Here is a 21970-nt window from a genome sequence, read left to right as displayed (position 1 = left end):
TGTGCAAAAGCCCTGAGGCCAAGGGATGAACTTGGCCATGGTTAAGGATAAGAAAGAAGGCCAGCGGGTCTCTGGAATGGTGGGAAGACTGAACGGGCCGCTGGGCCAGATCCTTGGGCCTTGTGGAAGCTGTGCGGTTTTCCCTTAAACCTTGGAGGGTCTAAGTAGAAAAGTGATTGGCATGTTAAGAAGACCGTTCTAATTGCTATAGGAAAATAGTCAGTTGCAAGAGGCTGAGGGAGGTCGGGGCAGCAGGGAGAAAGTGGCTGCAAGAACCCGAGTCCTGGTCTGGACTCAGATGAAGATTGGCAAGATGTGGGCGGATTCTGGAGGAATTCCGGAGGGAGGCTGTGGGGCTGATGGCATGGGGCTGGGATGCAGAGGCAGGGGGACCGAGGATGAGGCCCGCATACGAGACCTAGACCCTGGAGAGCCCCTGGGATGACTGGAAGTTTTGCAGAAAAGGCAACACTTAGGAACTAACCCAATGTACTTCTTACAGAAGAGCTGTGTGTGTGTGTGTGTGTGTGTGTGTGTGTGTGTGTGTGTGTGTTGGATGTACAAGGCAGACCTCCTCTGTCTCATTAGCTCGCCCCATTGCCCAGCGGGTTGAGCAGGGAGCAGAGGGTAGCACTCAACACCAGCCGGATTCCCCAGGCTTGGCCACTGCAGCCACTTCCTGCCCTCACCATGCGCTCACCACACATCAGTTCAAAGCTGCACCAATCTTAAAACAGAGTAATTCTCAAAACAACCCTATGAGATAAACACTGTTAAGAATCCTCATTTTAGGAGCGCCGGGTGGCTCAGTCGGTTGAGCGTCTGACTTCCGCTCAGGTCACGATCTCACAGTTCGCGGGTTCGAGCCCCGGGTCGGGCTCTGTGCTGACGGCTCAGAGCCTGGAGCCTGCTTCCCATTCTGTGTCTCCCTCTCTCTCTGCTCCTGGACACCCCCCCCCCTCAAAAATAAATAAACATTTAAAAAAAAAGAATCCTCATTTTATTTTTTTTTTTAATTTTTTTTTTTCAACGTTTATTTATTTTTGGGACAGAGAGAGACAGAGCATGAACAGGGGAGGGTCAGAGAGAGAGGGAGACACAGAATCGGAAACAGGCTCCAGGCTCCGAGCCATCAGCCCAGAGCCTGACGCGGGGCTCGAACTCCTGGACTGCGAGATCGTGACCTGGCTGAAGTCGGACGCTTAACCGACTGCGCCACCCAGGTGCCCCAGAATCCTCATTTTATACAGGGGGAAACCGAGGTTCAAAAAGCTGAGGTGGGGGAGGGGGCGCCCGGGTGGGTCAGTTGGTTAAGCATCGACCCTCAATTTCAACTCAGGTCATGATCTCAGGGTTGTGAGAACAAGGGCCACATCGGGCTCTGTGCTGGGCGTCAGGCCTGCTTAAGATTCTCTCTCCCACTCCCTCTGCCCCTCGGCCCCACTCACGCACATGCTCGCACTCCCTGTCTCTCATAAATAAATAAATAAATAAATAAATAAATAAATAAATAAAGCTCAAGATCACACAGCTGATGGGTGGCAAAGCCAGGACTCGAACTCAGGCCATCTGATGTCAGAGTCCAGGCTTATTACCCACCTATTCTACCTACGGTAAGAGAAAGCACGGCCAGAGAGTCACCTAGCTTGTGTTCTTTTCAGTGCCTCGAAATATAAGGGCCCTTAGCAAAGTGCTGGCGCATAGTAAGTGCTCAATAAATTATGATAAATTATTTTTATGAGCAGCCAGGAACCAGCTAGGCTATGGCCTGCCTGAGCCCCCAGCAAAGGCTCTGCGGGAGGCAGAAAATGCATGTTCGGGAAGAAAATTGATTTACGTCAGATGCCAAGCAGTCAGAAATAACTGGCAGCAGAGGAAAGACCAGACAGAATGTGTAAGTCTCTCTGTTTCTCTTTACTTGTCACACTATTATAGTTAAAGAGAGAAAACTTAGCAGGAAAAAGAGCATACATCTGCCTACATTTTTCTAGATTTACATTTTTTTCACTTATTGGAAAAGGAAAAAAAAAAAAAAGACCAAATGTTAAAGACACGAAAAAAAATCAAAGGCAAGAAATATAGAGGAGGGGGGCGGGAATCAGGCTGGCAGCTATGTGAAAACTGGAAAGTGCAAAAGCAAGGAGCTGGTTTTAATTATCTGACACCCCTGTGCTGGAATTGATTACTGCTGTTGGGAGGAGAAACTGGGATGAAAGCAATCTTCAGAGTGTCATCCTCAAAAGTTTGGGGGGCGGGAATTCAACACAAAGTGAGCCGGTGAGGTGGGCGGGGAGGCGGACAACGTGGGAACCCCCTGGAGAAGACAGGCTGGCAAGCAAGCATTCCTGCCTGCAGGGGTGATGTCCCTGCAGTAACACAGATTCACCTTCAGGGGGCGATCGACTCCCCACACGGGGAAGCCCGGGCTGCTGGGCGACGTGGGAGATGGGGTGATGCTAGGCTGGCCTCACAGGGAGGAGGCAGAACAGATCCGCAACCCCAAAGGCAGGAGAATTCAGGCTGCCCCAGCAGCGCTCTCTCGGGTCAGGAGGACCTTGAGCGAGGCCGGCTGGAGTCAAAACCAGGCCGTGAAAGAGTGACGCACCAAAAGCCAAGGGGCCACTTGGGCCAGAATTTGACACACTTCAACCCAGCGACCCCAGAAGGGACTATTTGATGGTGATTGTTGCCCATGAAAATTGCTTTTCGGGGGAAATGACAGGCCCAGTAAGGAGGGAATGGCGATGATGCCCTAAATCAGAGGTCGGTAAACTTCTTTGGAAAGGGACAATTGGTAAATATTTTCGGCTTTGCAGGCTCTTGGGCTCTGTCGCAACTGTGTTGATATAGTGTGAAATTAGCCACAGACAATGGGTGAGCCAACGGGCATGCCTGTGTTTCACTAAAATTTTATCTATGGACATTCAAATGTGAATTTCATTGTTAAAAGAATGGAAAGAAGAGCCACAGACTGGGAGAAAATATTCGCAAAATACGTCCGATGAAGGAACTGGTACCCAAAAAATATATAAAGAACTCTCAAAACTCAACGGTAAGAAAAACAGACAGCCCTGTTAAAAAATGAGCATCAGATCCATGCAAACACCTCACCAAAGAAGATGTACAGAGAGCAGGCAAGCATACAGAAAAATAGTCAACATCCTAAGCCGTTGGGGAATTGCAGATTAAAACAACAAGAAGATACCACTGCACACCTGTTAGAATGGCTAACATCCAAACCGCTGACAACACCGAATGCTGGTGAGGACAGGGAGCCACAGGGATTCCCATTCTTGGCTCGTGGGGTTGCAAAATGGTACAGCCACTTTGGAAGACGTTTTGGCGGTCTCCAACAAAACTAATCATACTTTTATCATCCAATCCAGCAGTTGTGTTCCTTGGTGTTTGCCCCATGAGTTGAAAATTTATGTCCACATAAAACCTGCGTGCGGATGTTGATAGCAGCTTTTTTCATAATCGCCAAAATTTGGAAACAACCACGATGTCCTTCAGTAGGTGAACAGATAAATCAGCCGTGGGACATCCAGACAATAGAATCTCATTCAGCTCTAAAGAGAAGCGAGCTCACAAGCCATGAAAAGAGTGGAGGAAAGTTACATGTCTGTTACTAAGTGAAAGAAGGCATTCTGAAAGGGTTACATGCTACACAATTCCAGCTACATGACGTTCTAGGAAAGGCAAGACTATGGAGACAGTAAAAAGGTCTGCGGATGCCAGGGATTTGGGGGGAAGGAGAGAGGGACGAATAAGTGAAGGCTATGTCCACATGCAAAGGATTTGTAAGGCAGTGAAACTACTCTGTGTGATACTGTAACGGTGGATACATGCCGTTAATTTGCCCAACCCCCTGGAACCTACACCATCGAGTGAACCCTCGTGATTAACTTTAGTTAATGATAATGTGTCTATATTGGCTCATCTGTTGTAACAAATGTACCCCACTAGCGCAAGGTGATAGTCATGGGAGAACCTGGAGTGGTGGTAATTCTGTGCTTCCTGGGCAGTTTTTCTTCAAACTTAACGCGGATCCGAAGAACACAGGCTATTTAGAAACAAAGAAAAGTTGGGTTTCCTGTCATTTTCACGTGTCAAAACACATTCTTCTTCTTTGGATTGCGTCCCAACCACTTGAAAATGTTAAGACTCGCTTATAGCTTGTGGACCACATGAGGATAGGGGGCAGGGGATTTGGCCCACGGAAGGTATTTTGCCAACCTCTGCCCTCCGTGGTCATATTGGTGCAGATAAAACGCCTCTGAGAACTCGGGGAGAGTTGGAGGGCAGGGGAGGGAGCCGCTCCTTGACTGCCCATTTTACGCATGTCCCCCCTCCACCGTCACAGCCAACCCACAGGCTGGGAGTCGGTCCCCCACGTGAGGGGGTTGCAGACTCAGTGTGACCCTGGAGGCCAGAGGTAGAACAGGCGTGAGCAGGGATTCCGGAACGAGCATGCCTGGGTTTCACCTCCAGCTCTGCCATTGGCTGGCTCTGTGACCTCCCGCTGATGAGTGGATGTCCACATGTGGAGAACGGAGAGGACAGCGGTGAATGTCTCACACGGCGCATGTGTGAAGATCACACGTGGACTGTATAAGATCTCCAGTCCCGGGCACGGTTCCTGGCACATGGTCGCTGCCCAGATGGTTTTGGAAGGGAAGGAGAAAGGAAGAGAAGAAGAGACCGTGTAAGTCAGCTATTTCTACAATGCGGCGTAACAAAACTCCGTGGCTTAAAATCATAATCCTTTATTCTCATGCTCAAGGTCAGTGGGTCAGTTGCAGCCTAGCTGGGTTGGGCTGAACCCCGGGCTCCAGGCACCACCTTGTCCAGGCTGCAGGTTGGATTCCGATCCCCTTGATATGCCCTTCATGTTCCTTGGGCCAGTGGCTACTTGATGCGGGCAGTCTACTCTATGTGTCTCCCCCGCCAGAGCCCAAGTTGAAGAGTGGCGTCTACTTGGGGCACGACTTCTCATAGCATAAGAAGACGGGCCCAATGCCCGGGCACAGTTCAAGGGTGTTATCATGTCATGTCCACGAATTACCGTCACGTCCTGTCCGTTGACCGCAGCAAGTCGTGAGGCCAGGCCCATATTCATTGTCCCCGGTAGGTACTACAGAGCCAGGATCTTGTATCCCAGAGCCGATCTTGTCTCTGTCCCCCGTGGGCTCAGCGTTCCTAAGGTTCAGGGACTGTCTTTTATCTTGGACCCTGCCTAGCAGACCGGGTCTGGGAGGCCAGAGTCACACACCAAGGTGCTAGACTTCTTGTTGCGGAAGGGAAAACAGACTCAGATTTGGCCAAGCCAGCGTCCAGCTGGCTGTTCTGCACCGAGGAAGAAGGAGGACACGGCTCTCTGAAGCCAGGACAGAAAGCCACGGGCGGGGCAGAAAGGGTCAGATGAGGGAGGACAAGAGGGTCACAGCAAAGCACAGACAGGGCACCTGGAGTGGCTCCTTGCACACTGAATGTCCACCACAATGTGTCCCTCTGGGCAGCCTGCTGTCCTGCACGGCTCACGGACAGACTTTCTAATTTATTGTTCATCTAAAATAACTTACGTAGAATGTTCAGATTTCGAAAGCAACACCTAGTCTCTGGAGGAAAGCTAGAAAATGCGAGTAAGCAAAGCAGAGAGAAGAGAATAAAAATCCACTTATGATCCTACCGCTCAAAGACTCTTTATACTTGCTCAATTTCCCTCTGTCCTTTTCCCGAGGAGTGGGACTCCATCACGTTCCCATTTACAAAAATGGAATCATCCACTACATCCTGACTATAGCCTTTTCTTTCCTTCTGTGGCAACATATAATTGATTCCTTCCCTGTCACTAATCTACAATCTCCTTCTTTTTTTTTTTTTTTTCAGTTTATTTATTTATTTTGAGAGAGAGTGTGTGTGTGCGCAGGGGAGGGACAGGGAGAGAGGGAGAGAGAGAGAATCCCAAGGCTAGTGCACAGCCTAGTGCAGAGCCTGACGCGGGGCCTGAACCCACGAACCGCCAGATCACGACCTGAGCTGAAACCAAGAGTTGGACGCTTAACCAACTGAGCCACCCAGGCATGCCTACAATCTCACTCTAAATGGCTGTATAATATTCCATTGCGTGACCATGCAGGAGCCTTAATTTCGCAATCCTTTACTATTGAACCTTTAGGCTGTTTCCCAACTTTCATTATTCTAAACAACTCTGATTTTTGACTAAACATTTACCCACGTCTTCGGTCACTTACCTACATTATAGTTTTAAAGATAGGGTTACCTAATTAAAGGGTATGCCCCCTTTTTAAGGCTTTGATGTACAATGCTTAACTAACCCCAAGAAAAGTAGTAGTAAATTATACCTCAGGGATAGATATTTAAGGGTACCGTGGTTATCTTTATACACAGAGTCTAGAACAAAGCTTTGCACATAGCAGGAGCTTAATTAACATGCATGGATTGTCATTTGAGCACAATAAATCCGGACCCTCCCAAGCACACGATCAGCACTTCTGCTGCTACCTTGTGAGCTCTCAGACACAAAGCAAACGTTTACTGGTAAAAAATGAGAGAAAGGTCAGAGATCACGAGGAGGAAGAGGGACCACGCGTCAGGGGAGTCGCTAGTTAATAACATCCTCGGTCTTTACAGAGCACTTTCACGGAAACAGAAGTGTTAATGGTCCAGTTGCGAATCTATTTATTCCAATATAAATCAGAGTCTAAATTATTTAAAACGGCCCAATGTCACTATGCCGGGCAAAACTCATGGACATAGAAGTACCGGGCTCAGCGGGTAAAGACCATGCGGTAAGGAATTGTTGCAATATCCAACCTCAGAAGAAACCTGATGGAATTAGCACTGAGGAATACATACTCCCTCTTCAAGATCCAACGTAACCAGCCTGTGGAAAGCACTTCACAAAAGTGTGGGTGCAAAGATATGATCTGAGCTCACCCTCTAAGCTTTGAATTCTTCTTCTTTTTTTTCCCCCCTTACTTATTTATTTTTTTTTACAAATCCTGAGACTAGAGGGCTTGGTTCATTTTGACAGAAAAAGATAATCATTGAAAAACAGAAGGAGGTTTGGTTCAGCCTTATAATGGTGTCTGTGTTAAGCCTCACAAATGAGAGTCATATTAAACTGGATTTATACAGCCCTGACATCAAAGAAAGAATGAAAGAGAAAAATGTATTAAAGCAAAAATAATCTTTCTATACAGCATGACATTATGAACATAACTCCAAAAAATACCTTAAAATTAATCTGTGGATTAAAGCAATCTGAAATGCACGGGAAGAATACACGGACGAAGGGGGTGGGGGACAAACAAAATGAAACGTACTGACATTCTAAAGTCTCTTTTCATTGGACAACAAGTATTTTCAAAGAACACAAGGCTTTGTCCGTTATTAACAATTCATTTTTTACAAGCTACGTTCAATTTTGATCGTACACAATAATATGAAGAATCCTCTTTAGGATTACCTGCACAAAATTGCACAGAAAAAAACCATAAGATCCTATGACAGTTTCAAAGCCGAATTACAAATGTGTGCACCCAAGAGCAGATAAAAATGAGGGAGAAGGGAATGATTAAGTTTTCAATTTCCCCACAAGGACTTGATGTTAATTTCAACTCACTTATGTGCTGCTTTGTAGAGGATTATTAAAGACAACAAATAACCTGATGGTTTGATGATATGAAGGCTGTGGGAAATTATTTCCCCGGAAGATTGTCGCTTAGAAGTGGGGTCAGTTCCCAGTCACTCAGAGCCTCAGTTTCTCATCTGAAAACTGACAAATGACCACGACACCCTCCCCCATGGGATTAACGTGAGGATTTCAGTACATGATGAAATTTGAGTGCTGAGCACGCGGTAGGGATCCCCCCCACCGCCCAAAAAAGAGTGATTTTTTATTGACACAAGCATGGGAAAACTTTACTCATGAAGTGCCCGTAATAAAGATCATCAACAAGCCTAATATAATATACTTTTCTAGACTTTGTCTTTCCTTTTAATCTTTTCATGTCTACAATGCAACCAGTAATAAATTCTGTTCGATGTGTTCTAAGATGGGAGGCATCAACAAATAATAATTTTTATTGAGCATTTACTATGTGCAAGGTGCACTATATTATCTTAAGCAGTCTCCACAACAATCCTACGGAGGAAGCACTATTATTCATTATGAGTTTGACAGTGAAAAAAAAATGGAAACCTAGAGAAGTTAAGCAATTTTCCAAGTTACCGGAAGTGGCAAAAGGGTTAAGATTATGGGATCTGGAGCCAGGTTGCCTCAACTTCCCCATTGAGGGAAATTAGGATAGGTGGTGGGCTGTAGCCTATATGTGTATATATGGTGTGTGTGTGTGTGTGTGTGTGTGTGTGTGTGTGTGTGACAGAGATTGATTTTATTTTAAAGACGTGGCTCATGTGATTGTGGGGGGCTGGAAAATGCAAAATTTGCAGGACTGGCTGGCAAGCTGAAAATGCTAGAAGTAGTCAGTGCTTCCACATTGAGTCCAAAGGCAATCTGGACACAGAATTCCTTCCTCTCTGGAGGACCTCAGTCTTTTCTCCTAAGGCCTTCATTTGATCAGGTAAGAAGACCCACCTTTTGGAGGGTGACCAGCTTACTCGGTCTATTCAATGGTTATCATATCTAAAAAAAAAAAAAAAAAAAAAAAAAAAAGCCTTCACGGCAACATCTAGACTGGTGTTTAATCAAGCACTTGGGCACGACAGCCAAGCCAACTTCATCTATAAAATGAAAAACCACAGTGAGAATATTACCTTCTTCATAAGGCTTTGGGAGGACTGAATGAGACGGTGCAGGCATCGAACTTGGACATGTCCTCGTGGACAGAGCCTGGCATGGAAGCAGAGTCCATGGATGTTCACTAGTGTCCTTAAGCGCCAGAGTCATATTGGAACCGCGGTCACCTGCCTCCAGAGCTCATTGTCAACGTCTCCACCTGTTTTTTGTCCAATATGATAGCTACCAGACAGATGTGGCTACTAAGCGCTTGTAATGCAGCGAGTGTGACTAAAATTCAAATTTAAAAACCAAGGCAGGGAAAATGTTTAAATATTGGAACGATCCAGATTCCAGGATACAGCGAGTGAAACACAACGTGCCACCGAAGTTAACTTCACCGGTTACTTTTTTTCTTTAATGTGGCTTCTAGAAAAACTTAAATGACACAAGTGGCTTGCATTATATTTTTAATGGACATGTGCCTTCCTAGACCCTACCCGGGACAGGCCGAGCAGAACTAACACCACGCCGATGCATCTTCATTTCAGTGAGGCTGTCCAAATTCTTTCTTAAAAAATCTTAACGGTAGCACTAACCACGAAGGAAAAAAAACAAAACAAAACTGGACTTTATTTCAGTTAAGACCTTTTGCTCATTAAGAGACACAGTTAACAGAGTAAAAAGGCGAACCACAGATTTGGAAAAGAGATTTGCAACTCATACACCTGACAAAAGAAGGTTATCATATTGTTATATATAACGGTTTATATGTATATAAATTTATATAACGAATTCCTGCAAGTCAATAAGGAAAAGGCTTGCAACCCAAGAGAAAACCGTGTGGAAGATTGAACAGGCATTTTAAAAAGAGGATGTCCAGATGACCAATTAACACATGGAATGCAAATGCGAACATAATGGCTAAAATAAAAGTGACAGGAAACACCAAATGGCAAGAAAGACGCGGCACTGAAACCCTCACATGCCGCTGCTGGGATATAAATTAGTACAACCGTGTTGGAGGATTTTTTTTTTTTTTCTTATCCCTGTTTTCTAGTTTTCCCACTGAGAGCAAGCATGCGTCCCTCTCTGCCACCAAAAAAAAAAAAAAAAAAGGCAGTAAAATTGATCTTTAACTTAAAAAGTCAGCATTTCAAAATATATAAAATAATGAGGCAGAGAGAAGAGGGCCCTGGGCCCTGCCACGCTGGAAGGAATTGTCAGCAGTTAATTGAGCCGCAGGGAGACTTTTGAGAGCGGGATTGCAAACACGGTGAGCTTCACAAACGACAAAACGCAGTGCCTGATCTGTTTAAAGCAGACCCCGTGGGCTCCCTGCAAACTGCGGGGCGTTCTTTGAGGCCAGGAACCGGAGGGGCCCTGCCAGGGGCTTTGGTGAAAGCAGGGGTTTCCTGGGGGGCTACTTTCGCATGAAGTCATCAAGTGATTCTCTTTGGAGAACAACGTGTCTGTAACAAATGCCCCACAAATTGAGATCACTGAAAGCTGACATTTGCAAAGCTTTGCTCAGGCCTTTGATATCATGCTGTACCTTAAATCTAAGAGTTAAGAGTATTCTTGCCGGGCATCTGTGTTTGAAGTTCCTTGGCATGTTAAGCAGGGCATGAGGCCCCTCTGTAGCTCTTGATCGGGGGGAAAAGGAGAAATGATTGTCGTTAACATAAAACTCGGGGCACCGGGCTCAGCTCTCTGTCTGCCTTCAAAGCCTGCCGCTTCCAAGCTCCTCCAGTCTGTGGTTCTGCTCTCTGGTGATGTGCGAGCCTAGGGAGTTTTATCCTGGGTTCCACAGACCCCTACCATGTTTGTGGAGGGAGTTCAGGGGGTTCTTTGAACTCAGATGGGGGAAAAAAACCCAAAAAACATATTTATGGTCACTGACCTCCAACCAAAATTTTAGCACTTCAGTTTGAAAAGCAGCAACAAATTACGGTGATATTGCCAGTCCCCATTGTCATCCATAGAAATCAGGTATTTTCATATCACAGTTCCTGCATTTATTTTGAAATAAAGTCTATACTCTCGCTCATTCAAAATCAGCTATTAAACCTGCTGCTAGAATTTGCTTTGTAAGGCATTAGCCAAGAAGCATACATATTACTCTATCACAATTTTTAAAATATTTTGATAATGGTATCTCAATATAACTGTAATCTTATGTATCACCAGCATTTCTAAGTATTATTTGGAGATGCCCGCAGGCTTCACTAGACTGCCAAAGGGATTTGCAGTGTGACAGCAAACCCCTACCGGGGTTTGGAACCCCTACCAGGACCAGAAGAGGTGGGATTGCTTAGGGCAGGGACAACCATGTCAAAGGAGCTACACAGGGCAAAGGGGCTGGGCTTTGATTCTGGCACAGGTATGGTTAGATATGGCAAGGAGAGGCTCAACCCAACCTGAGTGCCAGGCAAACGAGAGAGTCCAGAATAGCCCAGGGGGGCACCCCTTCCTGCAGTAGCACAAGGCACAGTCAAGGGAGCCCCAGAGGGAAAGCGCCCTGCCCTTTAGGGAACCTGTGGTCATTTTTTGAGGATCCGACTTTGATTTTGGTCAGACCCGGCTTAATCCTGCCTCCATCACTCACTCTGGGCAACTTGCCTATTCTGTCATGAACCTCAGGGTCTCCAACTGTAAAATAGTCATAATAATACTTGCCCAAACATTCTGTTAAATAACTTATTTGTAAACATAAAGTTACGGAATGACGGGTGTTTCATTTATGAAAAATGTTAAGTGATGCCAAACAATGTTATATTATGTTTACAGGTAAAGACTTTAGGTAGTAAAACAGAAAACCATGCAGGAGAATGCTGCATCTCAAGTTCGAGTTGCTAGTGCTTAGTTTGGGGAGTGGAGGGAAATAGGTTTGGGAGGCATACAGGTGAGGGGGGAAGAATGAGAAACGAATCCATATGGCACTGGTTAAGACTTGCTGAAGTTCAGCAGTGGTTGGTTTTGATGTGCACGTTCCCTAATGAAACCATCATCACCCCCATCAACATCATGAACGTATCCGCCATCTTGAAAGTTTCCTCGTGCCCCTGTGGAATCTCTCCATCCTGCCTCTTCCCCATTTTCCACTCCCAGGTGATCGATGATCTGGTTTCCATCTCTACTGACTAGCTGGAGTCTTCTAGACTTGTTATATCATTGGAATCAACCGGTATGTACTTTTTTCCCCCTCATTTGGATTCTTTCTCTCAGAATAATTATTTTGAGACCCACTTATGTTGCGGTTGTGTCCATACTGGATTCCTTTTTATTACTGAATAGTAGCCCATTATATGGATAGTCTGTAATTGGTAGATCCCTTCCCCCAATTTACAGTCATTTGCTTGGGGCTCTTAAACGGGCTGCGAACATTTGTGTGCAAGTCTTTTATTTTTCTTGGGTAAACCTCTAGGAGTGGAATGGCTAGGTTACGTGGTAGCTGTGTGTTTGGCTTTTCCAGAAACTGCCAAAATGTTTTCCGTTTTGCGCCACTGGAAATGTACCATTTACCATTCCCACCAGAAACGAGAGTTCTAATTATTCCACGTGCTTTCCAGAACTTGGTATGATCGGCCTCTTTAATTTTAGTCAGTCCAGGATGTGTGTGGTCCTAGCTCATTGTGGGTCCTAATTTGCATTTCCCTAATGAATAAAGATAGGATGCGTCTGTTCACGCACTCGTCTGTCGTCCATGTGTCTTCTTTGGTGAAGTTTGCCCATTTTTAATTCAGTTACTTGTCTTGTTGAGTTGTAAGGGGTTTTGTTGTTGTTTTTGTTATGGTTGTTTTTTGTTTTAGTTTATTTTGAGAGAGAGAGAGAGAGGGTGTGCATGTGTGCACACGAGCGAGAGATGGGCAGAGAGGGAGAGACAATCTCAAGCAGGTTCTGAGCTGTCAGAGCGGAGTCTGATGGGGACTCCATCCCACAAGCCACGAGCTCGTGACCTGAGCTGAAGTCAAGAGTTGGACGCTCAACCGACCGAGCCGCCCAGGCGCCCCGACTTGTAAACTTTTAAAAATATATTTTAGGTAGAAGTCTTTTGTCAGACACATGTTCTGCAACCATTGGCTCCCAGTCTGTGGCTTGCCTTTTCATTTTCTGTGTGGTGCTTTCTGAAGAGCAAAAGACACAAATGAATCCCAATTTATTGATTTTTTTCCCAGTGTTTCATAGTTTTTGTGTTGCACTCAGGAAATATTTACCAAACTCAAACACGCTAAAAATGTCTCCTGTGGTTTTCTTCTGTAAGTTTTATAGCTTTAGCCCTTATATTTAAAAATTTTTTTAAGTTTATTCATTTTTGAGAGAGAGTGTGAGCGGGGGAGGGGCAGAGAGAGAGGGAGACACAGAATCCGAAGCAGGCTCCAGGCTCTGAGCCGTCGGCACAGAGCGTGATCCGGGGCTCGAACCCACGACCCGCGAGATCATGACCTGAGCCGAAGTCGGGACACCTCACTGACTGAGCCCCCCAGGCGCCTTAGCCCTTATATTTTGGTCTATGATTAATTTTGTTTTATGGTTGAGATAAGGGCCAATGTTCTTTTCTCTCTTTCTTCTTCTTTTTGCATATGGCTGTCTAATTGTCCCAACATCTTCTGTTAAACATTTACCCTCTCCCTTTGAAATGCGTTGTAATATTCATCAATTTACTAAGCTATGTGAGTCTATTTCTAGGTACACTATTCTTCCCACTCATATATTTGCATATATTTATGAAAACACCACACTGTCTTGTTTAGCACAGCACTGTAACATAGTCTATAATGTCACAGTCTTATGCTTGTTTTATATATGATGTTCAGGGTTTTTAGTTGTACTTTGAGGGAGAATGAGGGGAAAGTAGATCTACTCCATCTTCTTGGAAGTCCTGATGCATTTTTAAAAGCTGGCCTCTGGTTCCACTTTCACACACACACACACACACACACACACCAAAAAAATCAAAAACAAAAACAAAAACCCAAAACATAATAAAACAAACAAAAACAAAACAAAACAACAACACATTTCCCTATGGCACAAGGGCAGCATCCCAGGGTCCGTCAAAAGAAATGGAAAGCACGTTTGCAGTAGGAGACAGGAGGATCAGCAAGGTTTAGACTATCCCAAATCTGCCTGCTGAGACGTTATACCAGGGGCCAAAAGCTACCTCTGTTTGCTAGAAGTGCAAGATAGCTAGAAAAGAACACTGGTGCTACAGACATATTTGGGATCTAAATGTCTAAAATCTGCTTGTTCTTCTCTGCCTTCCCCCCAACTCCAACAAGCATGCAGGTCTCCACTGCTCACAAACCTTGCGGAGACTTGATTCCCTTCCTTCAATGATTTCACCTCCTCTTCCCAGGCAGAATACACCCAGTGGAAGGAAGTACCTCAACTCCCAGAACCAAATTTCCACTACCAATGGTTGTTGTGGCCACTTGGTGAATTAAAAAGAATCACCCTTTCCTCGGAGCTCTTCACTGTCAACTGCCCCAAAACAGTCCTGGGTAGGATGACACTACAGTCAATACTGCCCCGTGGATTTGTGAAATGAACAACCTGCTCAACAGCACAGATCCAGTGACTCTACCTGTGCCCACCCCCTCCCCACCCTCACCCCCCACCTTCTTTCCCAGGGTTACTACCCGAGATCGGTCCCTCCACCTGTGTTCTGCACACCCCTCTCCTCCCATCCTGTCGTCTTTGCCCTCATAAACTATTCTTGGGTGTGTGTCCATTTGGTCATGGGCTGACCAACGTTAAAAATCTCTGGCTCCTCTTCATCAATGTTTGAACAAACAGGTTTCTCCAATCTTTTAAAATAAAATTAGCATCCTCTTTCCAGCATCCTTCTCATTTCCTGGAGGGCAACTTCTTGGAAGACTGGTCTATGCTTATTTGTCTCCATTTCCTCATTATCACCCTCACCTGCTCAACTCACTCCTACCATTTAAGAAACCTGCTTTCGCTAACAGCGATACCTGTTTAGGGATGGCATTCCTTAGTCTTTGCCTCACTAATTTCTCAAGAAAACTGACCCAGTTTACAACCCTCCCCACAAGTGCTCTTCCCTTGCCTTCCGCAAGGCCACAGTCTCCTGGGTTTTCTCCTAAGGCTACCTGCTCCTCTTCTGCCTCTCCAAGTAGAGGAGCTTTGGGGGGCTGTCCTGAGTCTTTCCCAAATGGTATTCTCTCCACCAGGCAACCCCCTCCATGCTCCATTCTCACCCACCCCCACCCCCCTCCATGCACGAACCTAGGACACAGACTTTCAGCTGAGGCTTTCAATTGGAGATCCAAACAGGCACCTCCCACGATCTGCTGAGCTTCTCCACGAGACTGTCCCACAGGCTCAACAGGTCTAAAACCACACTATTTCCCCAAATCTACTTCTCCCGTGTTCCCTTCCATTATGTGGTTCCCTACCATTCACCTAGCTGTCAGCCCAGAAGCCTGGGAATCACCCAACTCCGCATATTCCACACACCCAACCCACCACCTTCCAAGTGTCTCTCTATCCCTCCCTCCTCTGGGCACCATGCCCAGGCCCTAACCCAAGTAACCAACGTCGAACAAGCCTCCGAAGATGCCGAAGACCAGCTGCGCCCAGGTACCAAGTGCTTCGTACTCCAGAGGCCTCCGCTTCGGTGTCCATCACTAGCTTTGGATGGAAAAGCGCCAGGTCGGTCCTGTTCACTGGCTCCTGGCGCATCCACAGTGCCTGGCACCAGTGAGGTCGGTAAATACGCGTTAGAACAAGAGAAAGACAACCAGAGAGAGGGTTCACCCACTCTGCGGGGCCGCGGAGCGCGTAGCCTGAGAGGTGTGAGCCCCATCCGCCACACACAACATGGCGGCGACATACACCTGCGTCCCACTTCCGCTTCCGCTGCCGAGACACGTCACTTCCTCCCCGGTTGCCCTGGAGCCCTGTGGAAGCTAAGAATGCGAGGAGTCTCTGCTCCTTTCCCCTTCCGGATTTTTGCTTCAGCTGCGGCGCAGTCTGACCGAGCAGCTTCGAGGGTCTTCCGCCAGCGGCTTGTTGGTGAGAGGGGGACCGCAGGGACGGCCTTGTGGGTGCGGGAGGGTTGTCTGGGGGGCGAGGAGGGACGGAGCCGGGGAGGTGGCTGGGAGGCAGGTCAAGAAAGTGTATGTGGCAAACCCATCCCCGAACCCTTTATTATTGGAAGTGGCAGATGCAATACAGGGGCAGAGACGATGCTTAGCAGCTAGGACTTCATCGCGGTAAAATGTGTGTGTGGGGGGGGGGAGGGCCTCAACGGCCTGGAAACCGTTTTCTTCTCCTTTAAGGCTTATTTATTAAATGGGCCCAGCCACCAGCTACACCTGCTGTCTGGTAACCTGTCCTCCTGTTTCCGAGGTCATGTCCAGCATGGGAAGGATACTTAATTGGTCTTCATCGGTGGCAGGCACCATTCTTCACACTTCTCACCCTTTATTGAAATGGCAGTGAAAACCCACCTGCGGAAAGCACTGTTAAGGGACCGAAAAGATTACAGGAGACCAGAGCTATTGACTTTTATTATTATTTTTTTAATTTTTTTTAACATTTATTTATTTTTGAGACAGAGAGACAGAGCATGAGCGGGGGAGGAGCAGAGAGAGAGGGAGACAGAATGTGAAGCAGGCTCCAGGCTCCGAGCTGTCAGCACAGAGCCCGATGCGGAGCTCGAACTCACAAACGGGGAGATCATGACCTGAGCCAAAGTCGGACGCTCAACCGACTGAGCCACCCAGGCGCCCCTGACTTTTGTTTTTAAAATGAAGATCTCTTTGGGGCGCCTGGGTGGCTCAGTCCGTTAAGCGCCCGACTTCGGCTCAGGTCGTGATCTCACAGTTCCTGAGTTCCAGCCCAGGGTCGGACTCTGTGCTGACAGCTCAGAGTCTGGGGCCTGCTTTGGATTCTGTGCCTCCCTCTCTTTCTGCCCCTTGTCCGCTCACACTCTGTCTCTCAAAAATAAATAAACGTTGAAAAAAAATTAAAATAAAATGAAGATCTCTTTTACTTGAAGAAACTGAAGGATCTTGGCATCCTAGGATGTGCTGTGAGCTGGAAAACAGTAGAATTTTTGCCAGGGACTGGAAGAAAGATGGTCACCAAATAAGTATTCCCTGACTTGCAGACCGAGTGAGCACAGCCAGGATCTTCTTCAGCAGCCGCCTTGGCATTGGAACAGGCTGCAGTTCGCCACTCTTCAACCCAGTCCTCACCTCTCCACATTCAGTTTTGATTTGTTGCTTAGGCGGTTTCTGGCCTGATCGGTTTTGGGTTTTGTTTTTGGCAGGTGCAGTGGAATCCCCCAGGGAGCTGAGCAGTTCGTGGAATCTTCTTACCGGTACAGCTTTCACTGTTGCTTGTGTTACAGTGTGAGGTAAAGGCGAGAAGACATTTCTCGAGCGCGCTGCTTACCTGCAACTTGACTCCTGAAGGTCATGAGAGGCAGGTTTGCCCAGTTGTTGTGCGCAGCATAGGGAGGACGTTTCATCTGACAACAGGAATGTAGCTTTTATGCTAATAAAATGCTTTTAAAATTAGGGTGTGGTTTTTAGTAATTAGCATAGAATTTTAGTGATCCGTTGGTTCATAACCAATAGGCTACTTAGGTACCCCCCTGAGTCATTTATCCAAATGGATGTTCTGCTAAATTGTATTTGTGGGCATTGATCAGAGCTAATGGGAGAAAGAGATTAAGATGAAAATCATGGGATTAAATTTTTAATTAGTTGGCCCCCCCGAACAGTTGTTCGGGGCGACACAGTGGCTGACTGGCGACGTGTGCCCACCCAGGAAGGATGTGGCCCTACACCCAACCTTCTGAACGTAAGAGTGTTTTACAAAAGACTGAATATTTTGTTCAGTTATCTTCTTCTTTATTCCTGCTTAGCAAGGAATTGAAAAGGAAGGCCATGTGTGGGATCTCACGGTCCTTTGTCCGGTGATAGATAGAGAGAGAGAGAGAGAGAGAGAGAGAGAGAGAGAGAATGGGATGAGGGCTTCAGTCAGCTCATTAATAAATATCTCAAACTTCTGCCAAGTTTGGGCCGGCCTTTGGGCCTTTGCACTAGTCATTCCCTTCGCCTGGAACCCTCAGGTGTTTGCAGGGCCGGATCGCCCTTGTCTACATCCAAGCTTAAAAGTTACCTCCTCAGGAAGGTCCTGCCTTCACCACCCGGACAACGGTAACCTCCCATCACTCCCGTTCACACCATCCTGATTTGCTTTCATCACAACACTCCTCATTATTGCTGTTTTCTTGTATCTTTGTTTGCTGATTGTCTCCCTCTACTAATATGTGAATTCCGTGAAAGCAAAGCTCTTGTCTTTGTTGTGTGTAATTGTATCCCCAGAGCCGCGTTCGTCTCCAATGCCTGAATGAATGCGTGAATGAATGGATTCTGTCCATTACCCTCTCATCTCAGATGCACGGAGGCAGGAAGACTGGGAAGGGTCAGGGGACTAAACAGCACATAGAAGAGACCCTAAGACATGAGACACGGGCAGGGACACAGGACGGAGAGAGGCCGGAGAAAATGGGTGGGGTGGGAAGCAAGGGGACCGGAAACGATGTCGCGCAAATCTACAGACACATTCTAGAAATCCCAACACTTGCACAAGCGCGCACACACACTCACACACACAGTCCGGCCTGAAAGAATAGTGGCTCTCAATGTTTGCTCTGTACCTGACTCTCACAGAACACTCTTCCGGGTAGAGGTGCTCAGGCTTCAGCGTCAGCAGCGTGTGATTCGGAACTCTCGGTGGAGCCCCCGTGTCTGCTGCTGCTTAATCCTCATAAGCCGGTCTCAGTCTTGGTCAGGACAGTAAGGGTGCGGTAAATGCTAGCAGCTTGGAGGAGGCAGCGTGGCCTCCTGTGGCGGTTCTGTGAACCTCACTCCACGGGCTGAGCCTGAGCCCCGGCATTCTACCACTATAAGGTGGAAGCCTTCCTCGGACTCCAGTATAACTTGGAAAGTCCCACTTACCTGAAGTCGGGCACGTGGGGTCCCCTCCTCCCTGAGGAGCGAGGGGCCCCTTTTGTACCTTGAAACCTTGCACCTGAGGCCTACATCCCGGTATGGCAGCTCTACTGACATGCCATATTTTGTCTGAAAAAGCACTTTGCCATATTATGCCGCCGAATGTTTATCTTGCTAACCAGCGAAACTGCCAGGAGCAAATTCCGCTGCTGTGAGACTGAGCCGAGGTGGCTCAGACCCTATTCCCTTACTGTAGGTTGAATTTGAGGGGATGGAGGGGGCAGGAGAGAAAGTGGCTGTACCCTGGGTGCTCAGGTTTAAAAAAGATGGGCAGAAACGGGGTCCAGACTTTAATCCTTCCATAAATCTTTCTCACCCCCAGGTGGTCGGTAGAATTCTTGGGACTGGCCTTCTCTCTTCATGCACCCCTCGAGGGGTCAGACCTTTTTTGAATCCTTTTCCCCTTTGACTTTTTTTTGTTTGTTTGTTTTTTTGGCTGAAACGCAAGCTTAATGAGATGCATCCAGGGTCCCGCGCCGCCTGTAGATTTCGTGTCTCCTTAGCCTCCTCTAGTCTGTGACCGCTCCTCGTTATTTCCTCGTCTTGCACGACCTTGACACTTCTGAAGAGTTCCCGCCAGTTGTTTTGTAGACTGTCCTTTGATTTGGATTTGTCTGATGTTTCCTCACGATCAGCCTAAGGTTTTGAAGTTTCTGCAAGAAAACCACCGAAGTGATATGTCCTCCTCAGGGTACCATGTCAGGTGCCGTGTGTAATGCGGATGCGTTTTATTTCTGGTGAGGTTAATCTTGATCACTTGCTTAGAGGTGGTGTCTCTCAGGCTTCTCACTCTGGAGAATTCCAGTTGTAGTTCATATACTTTGGCGGGGGGCGGGGGGGGGAGATGCTGTAAGATTCCCTTGACGTTGTTCGTAACCAGATTTTCCTTCTGTGTGTATGTCGGCACGGAGGTGGGGCCAGGCAGTGTGTTTTGTTCGGTGTACGTCCCAAGAACAGATCGGAGCTTGCCACGATTATGCGGCACAAAATCGGAGCCGAAGAAATCGTTGCCCCTATAAGAAAGCGGTGTGGCTACATCCTGATATACACGAAGGAAGATGTGATACGGCGTATTTCTGTTGTGTATGGGGATGTGCGTGTGGTGTTGATTAAATGCAGTCCTTTTCGCCCCCGAGTTCATTCAGCAAATGTGCATTAATAAAGGCTCACATTTGTCAAGTGTCTCCCGTTTGCCAGGCGCTGTACTAGGCTGAGCATCCATTCCCTTGGTTCATACTCACAACATTTTAATAGATGTTATTACCGAGCTTACAGGAAAGGAGACAGAGGCTTAAGGAAATGACTTGCTCAAAGGCAAGTGGCAGAACTGGGACTTGAGCCCAGGCCTGTCTAACTCAGAAGCGTGTGCCATTTCCATAGCACCAAACTTGCCCTCCCTACAATGCACCGGGCACCGCGATCGGTGCCGAGGGTACAGAGTGTCAGATACAAGTTTGAGAAGAGCTCCTCCTGTCGCATGGTGGGGGGGCCTTTGGGAGAGGCGCGAAGGCCTGGGGATGAACCTTTGCTCACAGAAGTCGTCCGTTCGTGCTGAGCGGCAGCGCCTCTGCCTTGAGAGTCGCCAAGCCTTTTCGCCGGGCCTTTACTGAGACCTTCGGCTACAGGTAGTTAACCAGAGAAGGGAACTGAGGCTGGTGGCCGGCTTGCTCTGCGTGTTGCCGGCCATTGTGTCACCTCAGCCACCCTGGGAAGTGGGTGTATTATGTCCACTGAGCTCATGAGAAAACCAAGGCTCAAAGGGGCTACACAGGATGCCAGTGTCTCCAGCTAGTAAGTAGCTAGCCTGGAGTTGGATCCCGGATCCGACTGATTCTAAAGCATATGCTTGGTCTCCAGTACCCTTTGATGTTGCAGGGAGTGCAGACTCGGGCATCCTCACCGATGATGGCACTTTGTGCCTGCTGTCTTCTCATCTGTAGAAAGGATGATCATGTTTATGTCATGCCTGATGGATGCTCACAGCAGTTCATTTGTAGCAAGTGTCAGGGTTTTGTTTTTTGGGTTTTTTTTGGTTTTTGGGTTTTTTTTTGGTTTTGGGTTTTTGTTTTTGTTTTTGTTTTGTTTTGTTGTGTTTTGCCTCAAACCAAAAGATCTTTGCACGGCTTTTGCTTTTTTTAACCGCCTCCTCCCACCGTCAATCCATGTCAACAGAAGGAAATTGGAAAGTGACGATTCTGAATCATTTGCGACATCTAAAAACGCTACCGTAGAAACAAGCGTGCTTCCCTAAGAGATACGGCATATGGCAAGTCAAGTCTCCTGTTCCCTGGCTTTTGATGAGAGAGTTCGGTTCCTTCTGGAGTCAATGCTTAACAAATGGCATTTGATGCTGCTGCTAATAGTCCGTGGCCTTCATGTCGTAGGGCATTCGCCGAACTGCCCGGTGAAGGAGGCGACGGAAAAGGGCTGTCATTCTCCGGCCTCTTCCATTTTGCCACCTCCCTGGCTCTGGACCATTGTTCTTTCTGTTCCTTGTTGGTTTTGAAAATATAAAAGCAAAGCAAAGCTGCCCTCAGTGCCTAAAAAGAAAAGGAAGACTGATTATTAGCAGGCCCGGGGAGTAGGATGGGGGACCAGCTGGCACTCTGGTTTATTACAGTTACTCCATTTTGTCCCCGCTCTATGTGACTGAGGCTCATTGATCGTCTTGACTCTGCTACTGTTGTTTTAGAGGTAGTGAGAAGGACCAGAAAAGGAGACTAGCGGTGGCTGTGAAGAAGAGTGGGTAGAAGGAATTGGAAGATGTTCTCGTTTGTCCCATCTCAGTTTGGACGGCCCCAGAAACCTGAGGCAAGGTTTCGAGTGTAAGTAATGCTCTTGGGAGGTACTGGAACCAGCAGTAGGGAATTAGGGAGAATGAGCTGGGATGGGGAAAAGGCCAACAAAGGGTGTTATCAAGCTGGCGGGTACTATGGGAGACTGGAGCTTAAAAATCCCACTGGTGAAGCCTAGCAAACCGTGGTGTAAAAGCACACGTCAGAATTATCCAGTGCTCCCCCGCTCCACTCAGAGGAGGGAGCTGGGGCGTTTATTCACCAACTTCGCTTTGTCAGGGATCGAGGGCGGCTCCCATGAGCTGTGCTGGGCACACCAAGTGGTTTCTGCAGCTTGGGAGGAAGCTCTCAGGCAA

The 21970-nt window shown here is 47.2% G+C and overlaps 2 long non-coding RNA genes across 10 annotated transcripts in view; both read left to right on the top strand.

Moving 5' to 3' along the window:
- The first annotated feature begins 1545 nt into the window (after positions 1-1545).
- LOC121043497 (uncharacterized) lies at positions 1546-14482 on the top strand. The gene is made up of 3 exons (XR_005796865.1): positions 1546-1894; positions 11876-11951; positions 14124-14482. It is a non-coding gene; the product is annotated as an uncharacterized LOC121043497 (long non-coding RNA).
- A 1201-nt stretch (positions 14483-15683) lies between these two features.
- LOC121043494 (uncharacterized) overlaps positions 15684-21970 on the top strand; it is a 97187-nt gene continuing 90900 nt past the window's right edge. For 8 of the 9 annotated variants that reach the window (XR_005796859.1, XR_005796857.1, XR_005796853.1 and 5 more), the window contains exons 1-2: positions 15684-15805; positions 17067-17153. This is a non-coding gene — a long non-coding RNA (uncharacterized LOC121043494). The remainder of the gene's footprint in view (positions 15806-17066; positions 17154-21970) is intronic. The other variant, XR_005796855.1, reaches the window with a different exon arrangement.

This window comes from Herpailurus yagouaroundi, unplaced genomic scaffold (assembly GCF_014898765.1).
Source record: "Herpailurus yagouaroundi ecotype Mexico unplaced genomic scaffold, PumYag 187, whole genome shotgun sequence".
Taxonomy (NCBI): Eukaryota; Metazoa; Chordata; class Mammalia; order Carnivora; family Felidae; genus Herpailurus; species Herpailurus yagouaroundi.
Note: the sequence above shows the minus strand (reverse complement) of the source record. Positions and strands in the feature narration are given on the sequence as shown.